The following is a 13,972-nucleotide window of genomic DNA, read 5'->3' as shown; positions in this document are numbered from 1 at the left end:
TGTCCAGGGAACTGGAAATCCTGGGTTACTTCATTAAAACAGGGAATGGAGTTCTTTTCATGGCCAAACACATAAAAAAGTAGGTATTACACATGTATGATATGTACTTCTGAAAATCCACAGGAAAAAACTATTTCTTTCACAAAAGGATTCTCAAAGGCTAAACCAGTGAAGTAAAAATTTCTACTAAGGGGGCAACTAGGTGGCGAAGTGGATAAAGCACTGGCCCTGGATTCAGGAGGACCTAAGTTCAAATCCGGCCTCAGACTTTGATACTTACTAGCTGTGTGACCCTGGGCAAGTCACTTAACCCCCATTGCCCTGCCCCCCCCCCCAAAAAAAACACCTTGTACTACAGTGGAAAAACTTCAGGGACAGGCCTCAGTCAGCTAATGTCCAGCTTAGCTAAGCCCCTTCATCATCAGTGATTTTTTGGCAAGCACAAGAATTATATTAACTTGAGAAACCAGTAAGACATTAAGGCATAAAGCAATTATATCATGATGTCCATAGACAGAAAAAGTACTCAAACAATCAACATCACACAGCCTTTAAGTAGTAAAGTAAAAGGAAAGCATTAGGACAAGATTAGTTACTTTTGCAAAGGAACCAGGTCTTAAGGTAACAGGACAGGAAACTGGACCTAAGCAAATGTTAACTGGGGGAAAAAGGTAATTTGGGTGAGAAGGGAAAAGAACTCGGAAAGTACAGTAAAGTTGGGGGGAGGGGGAGAATATGTGAATGGATAATTAGGCCTGCTCATAAGAAAACAGATTATAAAAGGAGCGGAGCAGAGGTAGGCCATGAGAGAGGGCAGTGCTTGATCATGACATTCTCATCAGTACCAAAAAAGGTGATTTGCCCTAGAACACTCCAACCTCCTCCTCCTATAGGCCAAACACTAAAGTGGAGACATTAGTCAAACTAGATGCTTGAACAAGGAAAAAGTGACAAAGGCTTCCAGTATATTGGGTAGATCACCATGGCAAAGTTATGGAAGGACGAGTCATGAAAGATGGGCAGACATGGATGGGGAGTGGAGGGGAGAAAGCAGGAAGCTTCATGGAAAGAAAGTTTTCTTCTACAATTAAAAAAAATTAACCAAAGCAAAAAGAAGTGATTCTATTAAAGAGGCAGTATAGCTCAGTGGGGAAAGCAGTGGATTTGGAATAAAAGGGTCTAAGCTCTTCTCTAAATTCATGACTATTATGATGCCCAGCATAGTAGTATTCGCTTCCTTAGAAAACAAAAAGGTTTCTACCAGAACTTAGTATATTAAAATCAAATGTGAGGTAGGAGGAGTGGAGGAGTACCTTAAGCCATCAAGGAGCTCTCTATTTTTTCTTTTTGGCTACTTAAGTCCTCTCATTCAAAGGTAATACTAAGCCCATCTAGAGTAGATTGTGGTTAAAAAGTATTTAAGTTGTCAAAAAAAAGGCTTTGAAATTAATACTTAAATGTTCAAATATTTGTGGGGAAAGTGGGATACTGGCAAGCAGTCTGTGATTCTGTGACAGTCTGGAGCGGGTAATCACATTAAAGTGAAAGGTACATTTGTAAACAAACACTGGGGGACAAGACACATAAAATCCTATCAAAATTAATTAATATATTTCTATGTTTCATTGACTGAGAGCAATAAAGATAAAAGAACAAGGACTTTAGGAATATAATGTAAAACAACACAAATATATTATTAAATATATTTTCACAACCAAATGCAACTATTTAAAAGTTTTGCTTTCCTTATCAAAGAAAATCAAAGTTCAAATACCAGAAGGATTTTTGCTACTAAAAACTAAGTACTTAAAACCTACAATTGTCATTTTCTTGCCATTTATGCTCAACAAAAGAAGTAAATACATTTTTGGTCAATTAAATCTTACTACAAAGAAGAAAAAAGGTATATAGCTGCCTCTTCAAAAGGATCTGAAAGGGATAAAAGTAATGCCAAAATTGTTGTTTATAGGCTACAGAATATTCTTACTTTATAACATTTTGGATAACGATGTTCTGGTGATTCTTTTTTATGAAAAATCAAGTTTTGATAGGCAGATCTGTAATATCTCATCTATATGAGGAATCCCTCCAATGGTGTAGTTCACAAGAAGTCCACACTGTCTCAATTAGCACAGCTCTTCAGTCAAACAGTGCTTTGGGGGCGGGGACAGTGGGCTTTCCTTTAGGTCTCTTGACATTATGTAGGTATCAACAGAACAGACTCTCCGTGTTGTCTGCCTCCTATGATTACATTTAATATTTAATATACATTTAGAGCTAAAAGGGGCCCTAGAAGTCCCACAGTACACATTCCTCATATTACCAATTAGAAAATTGAGGACCCAAGAAATTAAGTGACTGGTCCATGTCACAGGGACATACAACAGATAATCTAAGTCCAAAACCAATCCTTTTTTCACTGTATTTCACTGCTTCCCATGTCTTTTGGACGAAGTCTCCTAAGTCACCTCCAGGGCCCAATTCTTCCAATATAATATATCATTGGCTGTTTGTGACCACTATCAGCTGCTCAGTTATCTTCTGCACAATCCTCAATTTTGACTTGGGACAAAGATCAGGACTCCCTTCCAGTCTTCCATCTATGATACTCAGATTCTTCAGAGATTAAAATATTCTGTGATTGGTACCCACAAAGCATCATAAGAACAGACTATGAATGTTTCAAAGATGGATTTTTGTTTCAGAGAAAGGACTGGAGACAAGTGCTGCACAATTTTACAAGTGTGATCCAGGGCTCACCTCCTACTACAATATCCAATTCTAGGATCAGGACATTGTCCACCAAAGTATAAATACTAGATCAATTCTATGGGCTCCCTCTCTATTTGTTGATCAGTAATAAGATTTCTTCATCTGCTTTGTTTTCCCTGTGGGATGAGTTTGGCAGAATTCTTCGGTAATTGTGGATTTTATTTAGGAGGCTATGAAATATTTAAGTACTCACTGCAAATCCATTATCAGTCAACTGTAAACATCTGCCGAACCTCCCTCTGTGATTCTAAAACACAGTATAATTTTAACTTTCTTTAGTCATTTAGAAAACACTTCCATTTTTATGGAAGTCTACAGTCATCATTATAACCAATTATAATTGTTATAATCCATACACACAAGTAACTAGTGCAAAGAGATAGGGTCCAGACCTTAGATCACGCCTGGACTTTCCACTGCTGCCAGGTTATATAGAATATGTGCGGTATTCCCTGCCTGGTTCCTGGGTGGTTCCCACCCAACACATGTGAGCCTACTGTGGGCCACACGTCAGGCTGTGAGATGGCAGGCAAGTTTTTTATTTGGCTGAGGAGGCAAAATGGAGTTCATATATGAGAAGATCTATACCCCCTACCCTAAGTCCTTTGGGACTTCTCTTCCCTGGCAATTCTTGGAAGAAAACAGCTGGGAGCTTTCCCAGTACTTCTACTTCAGCATGTTTTCTCCCCAAATCAATTCATCAAAAATGTTTACAAAGCACCTTGTACACACAAGAAACTGTGCCACAGAAGCTCATGGTCTGCATCTTTCCTTTACTACTTTCTCTTCTTATATGTCTCCAGTCCTGGCTAGAGAGTAATTCACCTGAAAAAAAGATCTTTAGAGCTTTAGTTGACTCGATTATCAAAATGGTGCTAAAACCTGGCTTGGGCTAAATGAGAAGCAGAGAGTGAACTACAAAGGTGATGCTTCCCCTGCCTCGTCCCAGCTGTGCTCTGCTCAAATATCTCAAGTACTGGGTCTAGTTCTTGTACATGTTCTCTTTAGAACCAAAGAGCAGAAGTACAAGCAAGTTAGCTAAATTATAAAGAGAGACAACTGTAGGCTTCCTGCAGAGAAGAATGCCTCACCATCAGAGCTACCCACAAAGGAGCCACCAGGAGAATTGACTCCTTACTCCTAAGGGTCTTTTAACGAAGACTGGGTTATTGCTCAGCAATGAGATCTATTAGATAGACTTGGGGGGCCCATAGTGGTGTCTTGTACATTAATAAGTATATTATTACTTGTCACCCTTAGCCCCTACTCTCAAGGACCAGCAAGAAAGTAAGATACTTAAAGAGAAGGATTCTCTTGTCTTTGCATCCCCAAAACCTAGAACTATCCTACACACAGCATTTATTAAGTGGTTGCTTAACTGAACAACTGTATAGTTCTATATACTTTTAAAAACCTCTTAGAATTATTTTTATTTCATTAAATATTTCCCAATTACATGTAAAAAAAGTTTGACAATCTTTTTTTTTAATTTTGAGTTCTAAATTCTCTCCCTCCCTCTTCCCCCTCTTTGAGAAGGCAATTTGATATTGATTATACATGTGAAGTCATTCAAAATATATTTCCATATTAGCCATGTTGCACAAGAAAACAACCAAAATAAAATAACAATAAAGAATGTTTTAAAAAAATACATACTCCAATCTGCTTTCAGAGTTCATCAGTTCTCTCTTGAGGTGGAAGTATTTTTCATCAAGGGTCCTTTGAAACTGTCGGATGATTATCTTGAACAGAGTGGCTAAGTCTTTCACAGTTGATCATCCTTACAAATAGTGCTGTTACTGTGTATAATATCCTGGTTCTGCTCACTTTATGTTGCATCAGTTCATATAAGTCTTACTAGCTTTTTTCTGAAGACATCCTGCTTGTCATTTCTTATTGCACAATAGAATTCCACCATAATCATATATCACAACTTGTTCATCCATTCCCCAAATGATGAGCATCCCTCAATTTCCAATTCTTTGCCAGCACAAAAAAGGGCTTCTATAAATGTTTTTGTACATATAGGTCCTTTTCCCTTTTCTTTGATCTCTTTGTGATACAGACCTAGCAGTGGTATGGCTGGATTAAAGGGAATGTACAATTTTATAGCCCTCTAGGCATAGTTACAAACTGTTCTCCAGAATGGTTGGACTAATTCACATACAATGCATTAGTGTCAAAATTCTTCTACATCCCCTTCGACATGTCATTCTCCACTTCTGTCATGTTAAGTCAATCAAATAGTTGTAAAGTGGTATCTCAGAATTGTTTTAGTTTGTATTTCTCTAATCAAGAGTGATTTAGAACACTTTTATGTGACTATTGATAGCTTTGATTTCTTCCTCTGAAAACTACTTGTCCATATCAACTGGGGAATGGCTCTTATTTTTTAAAAATTGGTTGAGTTCCCAATATATTTGAGAACTGAGGTCTTGTTCAGAGGAACTTGCTGTAAAATTTCCCCCTAGTTTTCTGTTTCCCTTCTAATTTTGGCTGCATTAGTTTTATTTATACAAAAGCTTTTTTATTTCATGTAATCAAAATTATCCATCTTATCACACAAATACACACACATGGGGTTATAAACTATTCCCTTATCCATACATCTGACAGGTAAAATATTGCATATGTTCTCCTGCTTATGGTATCACCCTTTATGCCTAAATCGTGTGTCCATTTTTACCTATCTTGGTACATGTAAGATGTTGATCTATCCCTACTTTCTGCAAAACTGCTTTCCAGTTTTCCAAGCAATTTTTGTCAAATGCTGAATTCTTATCCCAAAAGCTTGGCTCGTTGAGTTTATCAAACACTAAATTACTATGATAGTTTGCTACTATGTATCTAAACAATTCCACTGACCCACAACTGTATTTCTTAGCTAGTGTCACAGTGTTTCAATGATTACTGCTTTGTAATATAGTTTAAAATCTGGAAGTGGTAGGCCATCTTCCTTCACCTTTTTTCACTGATTCTCTTGCTATTCTTGACCTTTTGTTCTTCCAGATGAATTTCCTTACTATTTTTTCTACCCCTATAAAATAATTCTTTGGTAGTCTGATTGGTATTCATATACTTCTATTCATAATGAGATGAAACTTTTCTAGGTTCCATTTGGTTGGTTCTTTGAATTGGAAAATAAAGATCAGTTATCTGGAAGCAATAAATGGGGACTCTATCCTCTGACCCTGAGATCCTAAGTATGGGTTTTTAAGTGTTTTTAACTTTAGGGGATCCTGCTACTGAATACTCATCTTCAAGAAACAATTTAATCCTAACAAAGGGGGAAAAACCAGAATTTGGTTTTAGATTTGCTTACTAATATTCTTTTTTTCTAGAATCAACTCTACTCATTTATTCACACATGAAAAGATTTTAGCACAGCAAAAACTACATAATTATTTTTCAACACTGAAATAAATTTAAAGTTAATGACTAATAGCTGATTGATGAAGTGATTGTTGGACTCCACACTAAAAAAGTCAAGCAGTTGGATATTACATTAATTATCAGGGAAAAGCTCAGCTGTTAAGTGACTGCCAACTTCTTCCAAGGAGAAGAAAAACTATCCCCTGCAGAGTATAAATTTTCAAATATAGCTCCTTCCTAACTGACATAAGATCATAATAATATTAGCTACTATAGGTTTACTTTAATAAAGGTTAAGTCAAATGCCTCATATTTGGATATTTGGCAAATTTTGAAGTTCCCCAGATGCTAAGTGAAACAATCCATGGTGCTAAAAGTTCCAGGTGAACAAACCACAAATATCTTTATCCTTCCTTGAATCCCTGCAGATCATTTTTGGCACATTTGTTAAACAGGTGTGAATGAGTTAAGCTGACATATCACCTTCCAAACAGGAACCATGCCAACTTCAGGAATAGGCATGAATACACATTAGGCATAGGGCTATAAATAAATGAATGTTCTAATGGCAAAAAGCTTAGCAAAAAATTCCAAAATGACTTATTTTCAAGCACATTCATCCAAACTAAAGCTATCATATCTTGTACACTCTCATTAACAAAACCATCCAGGAGATATGGGGAGGAAATAATAAAGGTGAGAACAGCCTTATGGCAGGTAACAAATAAAACAACAGCAACTAATCCTATCTCCTCATTCTCTGGTAAGTAATACTTCCATAGACAGACCTAGAACTACTAGGAGGAAAAAGACAATAATGAAAGGCAATATATAAATATCACACAAGTCCTGATAAAATCATGAATTACAGAGCAAAGAGATGGTGCTTCCACAGTTTAGCAAAGGAAAGTCATTGAATGCCATAAACTTCATTGGGTTCTAAGGGCTTGATTTATTAAAATGGCCTAAACTGAATAAGCTCTTGGAACTCATGACAAGTTCGCTTCAAAAAACTTCTGAATAATGCCATAGGAAAATTCCGGGAACAGCAGAAGCCACAAAAGAATGGGCTGAGATCATTTTCCAGCCAAAGACGGCTTAAAAGGTCTATCTAAACTGGAGTGAATGAGCCTTACTCTTATCAGAACTGGGCTCAAAGACCTTAATCTCATCAAAGTTGGCTCAAGGAGGGAATGGCATACACACTCAGTTGGGTGGAGTAATCTATCTAACCCTGCAGGAAAGGAGGGAAGAGGATAAGGAGGGAGGGGTGAAAGAAGGGAGGGCAGATTGGGGGAGGAGGCAGTCAGAAGCAAATGACTTTTGAGGAGGAGTAGGGTGAAAAAAACATAGAAAATTGAGTAAATATCATGGGGAAAGGAACAGAATGGAGGGAAACAGTTAACAATAGTAACTGTGAAAAAACAATTTTTGAAACAGAGGCAAGGGTAAGATGATGACTGATGGATGGATGGATTGATGATGATTGGATGAAGATGGGAGTAGACTGATGACAATGAGGATGGATTGATGATAATGATGATTGATTAATGACAATAAAACATCTGGTACTTATATTGCTGGCCTATTATAAAGAAAATTCTTTGTCAATTATAAGGTACTATATAAATGTTACTTATTACTCTTGTTGCAATAATCAATCTCATGTGGGTTTATTGTAAGGTAATCTGTCTTTAAAGTACTATGTAAATGTAACTTACTATTTAAAAAATGATAAGCAAGATGCTATCAAAAAGACCTGAAAGGACCTGCATTAGCTGATGCAAAGTGAAATATACTGTATACAAAATAACAGCAATACTGTGAGATGACCTGCTGTGAATGACTTGGTTATTTTCAGCAATGCAATGATCCAAGACAACTCTGAAGATCTTGTGAAAAATGTAATCCATCTACATAGAGAGAACTGATGGTATCTAAATACAGATTGAAGCATAATTTTTTTTGTTAGTTCCTTTATCTGTACTTGGGGGGAGAGGGGAGAAAGAGAATTTGGAACACAATTTTTTTTTAATTGACGTCAAAATTTATATTTTATGTGATTTGGGAAAATGAAATTCTAAATATAAAAATAAAAAATGAGCAGAACCAAGAGAACACTTTACACAATATCAACAACATTGTGTGATGATCAACTGTGATAAACTTAGCTCTTCTCAGCAATAAAATGATCCAAGACAATATCAAAAGACTCATGATGGAAAATGCTCTCCACGTTCAGAAAAATAATTGAGTCTGAATGCCGATTGAAGCATACTAATTTCACTTTTGTTGGATTTTTGTTTGTTTGTTTTGTTGTCGTTGTTGTTGTTGTTGCTTCTTGTGATTTTTTTCTTTTGTTCTGATTCTTCTCTCACAACATGACTACTGTGGAAATATGTTTAATTATGTTTATTATGAGCTGATGCAATGTGAAATGTACTGTATACAAAATAACAGCAATACTGTAAGATGATCTGCTGTGAATGACTTGCTTATTTTCAGCAATGCAATGATCCAAGACAACTCTGAAGGTCCTATGAAAAATGCAGTCCATCTACAGAGAGAACTGATGGTGTGTGAATACAGATTGAAGCATATTTTTTTTGTTAGTTCCTTTATCTGAAGTTTTGTTTGTCTGTTTTCTTTCACAACTTGGCTAATATGGAAATGTTTTTGCATGACTGCTCATGTATAGCTTACACTGAATTGCTTGAGTTCTTTGGGGCAAAGGTGGGAGGGAAGAAGAGAATTTGGAACAGAAAGTTTTTTTTTTTTAATTTGATGTCAAAATTTGTATTTACATGAAATTTGGGAATAAAATTTAATGGGATAAAATAAAATATTTTTAAAAATTAAAATGGCCTAAACCATGTAATTACTTAGTATTATAGTCCTTATTATTCTTACCCTACCACGCACTTATCGGTAACTAGATGATATTTCCAGCATGGACCTAAAACTCTAGCTAAGCATTTATTAAGAGGAAGGGGAGTGTTAAGGGCTAAAATTCTAGCTAGTCTGTCTAAAATATCTAATGAGTGGTCGCCAATAAATTATAAGCTTTAGCAAGAGTTAGACTTTTAAGCATTTATTAAGGAGAATAAGAATTTGGTAAAGAGAGAGAGAAAGGCCTAGATTCCTATCTATTAAAGGGAGAGCACATTTCTAGCTCCGCTCTCTACCAGAGTCCAAAGGAAAAGAGCCTGAGACCGAGCGCCAGTCTCTTCCTTCCTCCTCCCACTAGCCCGCGTCACTTCCTGATGCCAAAGAAAAGACTCCTGGTCTTGCCCTCAAAGACCTTTGCTTCATGGACGGAACTCTTCTACAGTAAGTCTCCAGCAGGTGGCGTTATTCCAATCGTTACAGGAGAAGAGATTAACAGACTAGGCATACAAGGATAATTCATTAAATTGGTCACTTTTAAGTCAGTTCCCAAATCTGAAATAATATACTTCAATATTAGATATAAGTATTCCCTCAGAATGGTATAAATTACCTTGGTGAACTGAAATAAAAACAAGATAAACTGTTTCCCTCAAAAGCATTCCATAATGAAGGGACGGAATGTGTTGCTGTGTTTTGTCTTTAGAAATGAAGTTTTTAATCTGGGGTCTATGAATTTTTTAAATACTTTATAACTATTTCAATATAAATGGTTTCTTTTGTAATTCTATGTATTTTATTTTATGAGTTTAAAAACATTCTAAGAGACCCACATCACACAAAAAAGGTTAAGATTCCTTGCTTTAGGACACTCTTTTAACATTTTCATTATAACCTTTTTAAATCTCACTGCATCCTTCTCCCAGCATGCCCTTTAATCTGTATTTGTTTTATTAAAGGGAAGTGCAAAACAGACATATAGAATGTGTGTAGCTTTCTATAAATGATTACTAATGTCCTCCCTTGATCCTAACCCAATTCTAGTAATGCATTTACAAACAGAAGATACTGAATTTCTAAATGCACACAAAGATATATCATTCAGAAATAAAGCAGCCTTGTCATGAAAACAAATTCTACTCATACATTCAAATTTATCATTCTACCACTTACTGAAAAAAAGAAACACATGTAACTCAAATTAGAGTGAAAATAAATATCAAAAATATTGATTCATGATCAAAGCACTGTCAATTTAAGAAATCTGAAAAGCATTCCTATTACTATACATACATCACCAAATTTTTTTAAAACCTGAAAGAAACTTGATTATCTTAGCAATTAAACCTCCAGGTCTAAGGCATCAACTTCTGACCCATAGCACAAGAAAAAGTAGCATAAACTAAAGGATCCGGAAGACTCATTCACTTCGACTTCTCAGAGGAAGGGGGGAGAAGAAGAGTCAAGCACATTATACATCTCCCTAAATGAATCAAGTATGATGAAAGAACAAGCTCCTTCTTAAGAAAAGGGTCAATAAGAGCCAAATGTTACTCATAACTAATCAAGTCTACTAAATAAATAGAAAAACCCAGTCCTTATCAAAGATTATAAGTATACACTTTTATCAGCACAGATGGAGACATATGCTCATCAAAACTCCAGATGAAAGAGTTGAGAGACACAGAAATAGAGAAAGAGCACTAACACAATGGAAGGCAAAGCTAGAGTCTGAAAGAATTCTGACAGTCTGAAGCATTAAACAAAATCTTGTATGAATCTGCGCAAGTCGCTTAACCCTGTTTGCCTCAGTTTCTTTATCTGTAAAATCAGCTAGAGAAGGAAATGCCATCTGCTCCAGATCTTTCCCAAGAAAACCTAAAATGAAGTCACAAAGAGTCAGACAGAAGTGAAATGACTGAACAACAAAAATTAAGATGAAATTCAACAGGCACAGAAAGTCTTACACTTGTATACAAAGATTACCTTCTTCACAAGTATACAACTGGGGAAGCAGGAAGAGACAATCGCTTCTGAACAGAAACATGGGGTTTCTTTTTTCTTTCTTTCTTTTTTTTTTTGTGGGGCAATAGGGTTAAATGACTTGGCCAGGGTCACACAACTAGTAAGTGTCAAGTTCTGCAGCTGGATTTGAACTCAGGTCCTCCTGAATCCAGGGCCAGTGCTTTATTCACTTCGCCACCTAGCTGCCCCCAACCTTGAGTTTCTAATCAACTGCAAACTCAACTTAGTGAGCAGTGTTAGGACATCGAAAAAAGCCAATGGGATTTTGAGCCGTGTACAAGGGTCATGACTTCCAGAAAAGGAAAAGTGAGAGCCCTTCTGTACTCTGCTTTCATCAGGCCCCTTTGGAGTGATGTGCTCAGTTCTGTGCACCACCATTTAAGAAAGCTATTGATAAGCTAGAGAATAGCCAGAAGAGACAATCAAGGTCAGCTAAAAGAACTTATCGCCCCTAAAAAGGGGGAACTCAGGAGACACCCAATTGTTTCCTTCACATCCCTGAAGGACTGTCATGTGGAAGTGGGATTTGACTTGTTTTGCGGGGGTCCAGAGGGCAGAATCAAGGGAATAAGAAGTTGCAGAAAAGCAAATTTAGACTGGATGTCAGGAAAAACTTACTATTAAATATAGTGATCCAATAATGGAATGGGCTGCCTCAAAAGACGCTAAGTTCCTCTTCCCTAAAGATCTTCAAAAAGAGTGTGGATAATAACTTGTGTGTTGTAGGATATGGGGATCCCACCAAGATGGAAGCTGATGTCCTTTCTAACTCGAAACAGATAAGGGTGGGAGACTCAACTGATTATCTTCATTCCCTTAAAAGCAATCCCCTTTGTTATACAAGAATGCTTCTCAATTGCATCCATCAGAACCACATGGAATCAGGTCCTATCCCTCAAGAATTTATATAAAAATGTGGCACTGTCTCAGAATATTACATAGAGGGGAGCCAAGAACTAGCAATCCCCCAGCAGCCTGCAGAATGGAAAAGAGATGGTAAAACTCAGATAGTGAGGAAGGACATCAACTCTAGAAGCACCTCAGAGCAGAAGGCTGTTGTTTCCACAGCTTTCCTTTCCAGTGCTTCTATCCACAGGCAATATAACATAATCTGCTTTTTGTTACCCAAACATTTCTAGTAAATTTGAATTTTGCCTTAACCACAAAGAGGCCAGGGAATAACTAGAGATGGAAAATGTAGGCATAGAGTACAACCTCTGCCAAAACATTAGGATTTTCCCTAAGTGGAACTACTGTGTCTGAACCCATAACCTTCTGTCTAAAATTAAATCCTTAAAGCTAAAGGGAAAAAATGCGGATCTCAAGGGACATTATAATACCTCTAGGATTAAAATGAGCCTAATTATTTTAACAGTGTCATATTTAGTCCCATTCTCAGGAAAACAACTAAGAAAAGCATGACCTTCCAGAAAGAAAGATTGGAGTCAAATTATGACTTCTGAATGCTAGATAAGGAATCCAGATTTTACTCTACAAAGGAAAAGAGAACTAGGGAAAACTTTTAGACAAGAGTTAGTTAACATGAACAGTACTAAGCAGAACAGTGCTTTAGGAAGATTTATCTGGTAGCAGTGTGTAAGACACTCTATATTTATTAATCTACTATGTGCTAGGCACTAAGAGCTTGAGATACAAAAAAGGAAAAAAAAACATGAGCCCCCCCACCCACCCCTCCCCTTCCTCCCCTCTGTAAAGCAGTCTCTTCTCTTAAGGAGTTCACAGTCTAACTGGGGAGACATAAAAACAACACTGTACTGGATAAATTAAAGCTCATTAAGAGAAGGAAGGTGTGGGTGATAAGGAGGATTAGGAAATGCTTCTTGTAGAAGATGGGACTTTAGCTGGAACTTGAGGAAAGTCACATAGAATATGACACAGGCATGGAAAATATACAGTGACAAAGCAGAGTAAGGAGATAGAGTGTCTCCTGAAAGGAACAGCTAGGAGGCCAGGGTCACTGGGTCACAGAATACTTACAGATAAGATGTAAGAAGCCTGGAAAGACAGGAAGGAGCTAGGTTAGGAAAGGCTTTCAAGCCAAACAGGATTTTGTATTTGATCCTAGAGGTGATGGCAAGGCTCGGCCCCCACCCCATTACTAATCTCCAACTATGCTACAACTTAGTACTTCCCATGACCATAGTCAAAGGCTGTGCTGTATCACAAATAGGAGTAATTCAAAATAAAACAATTCTGAGACCTCAACCTGCTGCCAGCAAATTCACAAAAAAAACAAAAGTCAGAAATAGCCAATGCTAGAAGCTCTGCAGAAAGTCAAGAATACCAATTATCTCATTGACGGAGGTACACATTGGTCCAACCAATTCTGGAAAACAAATTGGAATTATAAGCCTAACTTCAGATCTTCTGCCCTGAAGATGCTACTACTCAATATTATACCTCCAAGATCAAACACTGAAGAGGTCCCAAAATATTCATGGCACTTTTTCTGTTAACAAAAAAAAAGAAAAAGAAAAAGAAAAAATTTTCTTCTATTTGAACTGTCACTTACATTTAATGTGATATCAACCTAGTGCTATACCATTTCTTCTGGTCTCTCAAAAGGCCAGTATGTGGCACAGAGGTTAAAGTATTGGACCTAAGATCAGGAAGACCTGAAAGTGGAATCCTGCCTCGAACACTTCCTTATTTGTGTGACCCTGAGCAAGTCACCTAACCCCTTCTAGACCAGTTTCCTGATCTGTAAAAATGGGAATAATAACATCTATCTCCTAGGATAATGGGGAGAATCCAATGAGATAACACAGAAAATATTTCTAAATAAATGCCAGCTACTAAAGAAATTAAGAACAGAAAAATCAGAGCCTGTACATTAGCTACAAAAAAGTATCTGCAATTATCAATCTAGAACCTATTTCAGGACTTTCTTATTTAT

The 13,972-nt window shown here is 36.8% G+C and overlaps 1 protein-coding gene across 10 annotated transcripts in view; it reads right to left on the bottom strand.

The window, feature by feature from the left end:
- The window catches only part of SLC4A7 (solute carrier family 4 member 7), a 120,627-nt gene that overhangs the window by 69,712 nt on the left and 36,943 nt on the right, over positions 1–13,972 (bottom strand). The gene's annotated exons all lie outside the window — the stretch shown is intronic.

Source organism: Dromiciops gliroides, chromosome 5 (assembly GCF_019393635.1).
Source record: "Dromiciops gliroides isolate mDroGli1 chromosome 5, mDroGli1.pri, whole genome shotgun sequence".
In the NCBI taxonomy this organism is placed as follows: domain Eukaryota; kingdom Metazoa; phylum Chordata; class Mammalia; order Microbiotheria; family Microbiotheriidae; genus Dromiciops; species Dromiciops gliroides.
The sequence above is the reverse complement of the archived record's forward strand: the minus strand, read 5'-3'. Positions and strand labels throughout refer to the sequence as shown.